The sequence below is a fragment of the Adiantum capillus-veneris genome, chromosome 18 (genome assembly GCF_014529385.1).
Source record: "Adiantum capillus-veneris isolate H3 chromosome 18, ASM1452938v2, whole genome shotgun sequence".
Classification (NCBI taxonomy): Eukaryota; Viridiplantae; Streptophyta; class Polypodiopsida; order Polypodiales; family Pteridaceae; genus Adiantum; species Adiantum capillus-veneris.
In genome coordinates, this window is record NC_140948.1 from 43,102,652 (window position 1) to 43,107,132 (window position 4,481).

The following is a 4,481-nucleotide window of genomic DNA, read 5'->3' on the forward strand; positions in this document are numbered from 1 at the left end:
CGCAAATGGCAGAAGGCAGCATCCAAACTATGCTCTCAAGCATTTGTCACTCCAACATTACAATTTGGGTGCGAGAAAAATTGACTATGAGGTGGATCCACACGTTGGGAGGCCATTGGTTGCTATGGCGATTTGCACTGGGATAGATTAAGTCATGAGCAATGTGAATCGAGCCTTATCTCAACTCATTGCTCACGCAAAATAGGATAAGGTAATTATCAGCGGTTCAACTTCAACTTCAGTTGCAATTACAGCGCCACGTGTGGACATGTCATCACAGCAACCAAATGGTGGGCTACTTAGAAATAAGTCCCGAAAGCCTTTTAAGTTGGATGGTTGACCTGTCACCAGTTTCCGATCGCGACAACATCGGAGAAATGTTCAACAAGAGATGCACTGGGGACGATGATAAATTTCGAGCGGTGCTGCCTATGTGGCAGTAGCCGTTGCCATTAAAAAGCTGCTGCCTATGTGGCAGCAGCCGTTGCCATTAAAAAGCTCAACATTTTTGAAATGGACGGCAACTGCTAGTGCCACGTAGGGCACTAGCTCTCGAAATTTAACCCCAGGTGTGCACTGGTACTGGCAAAAGACGTTCTCGACGAGAGAGAGAGAGAGAGAGAGAGAGAGAGAAACTATGTGCTGCACGTAGCCGTGAGAAGCACGTAAGTGATTATGCATGAGCAACGTTGAGCATGCATGCATATTGCAGAGATCAGCTGTGCAAAGACTCGTTCTTGAGGGCCAGCTCGATCTCCTCGACCACTACATATATCGACTTTGGACACGGGGACTCCAGCCAACTATAAGCTGAGCACCTAGCTAATTTCTGTACAGTACTTTAGATCAAATCGCGCTCTAGCTACTCCCTAAATATCAGAGAGCTGCGCTTGCTGATCAGCTCTACAAAGTTAATATTGCCATTCTACCCACTGCTTCGGCTGATCTGCATCTGCTCCTGGTAGATATAATTTTCCATGGCCGGACGTCCTGTGAATACTCTAGTCATTAGGCTCCTGCTTGTTAGCTTGACCATCGGCATATTGGGAAGCGTCGACGCCGGCCGCAGCTTGCAAGGCAGCAGCGGCCCGCTGCAGTATAGTTTCTACAAGAGCAGCTGCCCCAGCGCTGAGTCTATCGTGCGGCAGGTGGTGGACAACGCAGTCTCCCAGGGGGCCCGCATGGCCGGCTCACTGCTGCGATTGCATTTCCACGACTGCTTTGTGCAGGGGTGCGATGGGTCGTTGCTGCTCAAGAGCATCCCGGGCGTGCTGGAAGGCGAACAGGACGCCCGCCCCAACGACAACTCCGTGCGGGGCTTCGAGGTGATAGACGATATCAAGGCCGCGTTGGAGAAGGAGTGCCCAGGAGTCGTCTGTTGCTTACATCTGCTTCCGCTTATGTATAATCTGAATCCTCATATGTTTACTCTACTAATATTCCAAAGTGTAAGTGCTAATGATCTCACTCTGTCTGCATTTCAGAGCGGCGGCGTGTTCTGCTCGGCCGGCGTGACAGCCTCACCGCCAGCCGCTCCCTCGCCAACCAGAACCTGCCCGGATTCAACTTCAACGTCAGCGACCTTGTCGCCAACTTCGCCAACGTGGGCCTCTCCCCCAAGGACATGGTGGTGCTCTCTGGCGGCCACACCATCGGCAAAGCCAATTGCAACACCTTCGCTGCACAGCTGACCCCCAACACCGACGACCCCACCGCCCTCGAGTCCAAGTACCGCGAGTCGCTTGTGCCGCAGTCCCCTACCGGTGCCAATGCTGCCTTTTCGGACCTCGACGTCGCCTCCCCCACGCTCTTTGACAATGGCTACTACTCCAACCTCCTGAGCAACCACGGACTCCTCCACTCCGACCAGGTGCTCTACTCCACCGCCGGCACCACACGTGACCAGGTGGCCCGCTAGGCTAAGAGCCAGGCCGCCTTCTTCACCGACTTCACCACCGCCATGAATATCGCAAGGAGAGGTACGCACCAATGCGGCTTCGTCAACAGCAGCTAGCCAGTTCTTACAAGCTAGGCTCCTCAATGTTTTATTCAAGCTATTTTGTATATAAAATGTAGAATTCAATTAGCTTGAAAAGTGTTGCTTTCGTTGTTGTTGAGGTGGTCTAGTTTTGTCAAACAAGTGTGCTTTGACTTTGACTGGTTTAGGAGATTGTTCCATAATCAATTTTTTATTTAACGTTTTTTGTATACCATAGTAAACTTTCAATTAGCTTGAGAAGTATTGGTTTCTTTGTTATTGATGTAGTTTAGTCTTATCAAACAAGAGTGCTTTGACCAGTTTTTAAAGCAGATTATTCCATGATCCATTCAATTTGTAACATTTAATGGCCTAATAACTTACGTGTAGCGGAAATTAGCATGAACATAGTGGGCATTTCATTAGAATAGATTCCTAATGAGAATTACAAGAGTGCTTGGGTGGAGAGAGCAACAAAAAGCATAACACCTAGTTAGATAGCATCGACAATACTTTCAAAAGAGAGAAATTAAGCTATTGACAACAGTTGAGGACCAGATTTGTATGGAGCCGGTCCCCCCTCCAAAAGGCTTTGTATTATGGTTTCTCCCATCAAGAGAGACATTCTACAATACGATTCTTTGTGTTCCTTCAAGACTAGCCAGTGCAATGAAGATAGAAACTTCATGCACTAAGCAAAACACTTAACAAACATAACTTGAAGACTAGCTAGTGCAATGAAGATAGAAACTTCATGCACTAAGCAAAACACTTAACAAACATAACTTGAAGACTAGCTAGTGCAATGAAGATGGAAACTTCATGCACTAAGCAAAACACTTAACAAACACAACTTGAATTATCCCCGTTCTCAGACCCAAGACCTCACACACCTTTGAAGATGGTGAGAGCTAGTAGGGTATGAGAGTAGATTGAGAGGAAGAAGGAGTATCTTACGAGAAAGATGTACATCTCCTCACATAATCACTCATATGTAGCATAGCTTAGCTTAGTAATTAGCTTGGTAGAGGAGATGAGCATGCATTGAAGCTTAATTGGCTCTTGGTTGGATTTGCATCCACATGCCAAGAGAGTGTTGATGTAGGCTTCTATCTCACAAGCTTGGAGTAGGTGATGAGTTCTCCATTAAAGCTTGGGAAGAGATAGTCTTCTCTTTCTTCACACATGAGCTTGTGTCAGTGTGTGTGTGTGTGTGTGTGTGATAATGCCTCGAAAAAATCAGCCCCCTCTCTCTCTTGGGAGAGCCCTCTTGCTAATTGCTCTTGCTGAAGCCTCATTGGCCCTCCCTAAGTCAAGCCAATTACAATTAAGCAGCATAAGTGATAGCCTTCCGACATGTGTCCCCCTTTCCCCTTTTGTGAGAGCTTTAGGTAATTAAATAATTAAACTAAACTCTCATTGGACCCCTTTTCCTCCTGGCCAATAGGAATCAGGCAAGCCATGGGGCTCCTGAATGCTCATTGGACCCTTTGGGAGACTGCCCAATAGTCTTCTAGGAGACTTAATTCTCATTGGTTTCTTTTATAAAATGTTTTTAAATTAATTAACCTAGATTTATTCTAGCTTAATTCGCATTGGTCCACTTCAAGGGTCATCCAATAGAAATTGGGCACACCTTGTGGGCATCTGGCCTAGGGAGCTGACATGTGTCCCTCATTCCCTTTGTGTAAAAGGGAGCCTGTGTGTGTGTGTGTGGCTTTCTCTCTCATCCCCTACCTTTAGGGCTCGCCCCCTCCCATGTAGGGATGTGCAAAGACTTTTAGGGCACACACAAAGCATCCAATTTTCCCTAAGGTTGACCTTTGGACACAACCTTCGAATTTTGGAACCTTAGCATTTTGGAAGTCTTAATGGGCTTAACCTTAGGGTCTTTTTAGCCCATTGTTGCACATGGCTCTTTTGCAGATGGCCCCCCCTTTGGATCCCTACTGTGGCCGGTCTGCTAGCTTAACCAATATTCTAGCTTTTTCTCCCCTGGCCTTCCCCACATTAAATGATCAGTTTAATATGAGAAAATCATTTAGGAGAATTAGATATTGATTATTATGACACAATTTATGAGACTATCTGTGAAATTTGATTGATCGCACTATAACGGTGACTATTCGATTGTGAGAGAAGAAGATTCAATTTTCTAAATGAAACCAAACATTTTTCTTTTTTACTGATATTCTCAGCCTCCATTTTTTTCCCTATAATTTCAGACTACTATTCTCATCGATCTACAGTGTCGTGATCACTATGGGCAGCATTGCTCCACTCACTCGCTCGACGCCTGTCGAGTTATACAATACCCAATGTATTTATATCAACAACAACTTGCTAGAATTGTTCCCTACAAGGTCGGCCCAATGTTATGAATACTCATTGAGCGGATTAAGGAAGTCAAAGTATACATGAATTTCCTAAATATCGAGAAAGGAAATTCATTCTTTCGGCCCCTTGGATTTGGTGAATACATAATATCACTACAAGAGGTTGA

General features: G+C 45.7%; 1 pseudogene; it reads left to right on the forward strand.

The window, feature by feature from the left end:
- Positions 1-977: 977 nt before the first annotated feature.
- LOC147435566 (peroxidase P7 pseudogene) lies at positions 978-3,487 on the forward strand (annotated as a pseudogene).
- The last annotated feature ends 994 nt before the right edge of the window (positions 3,488-4,481 follow it).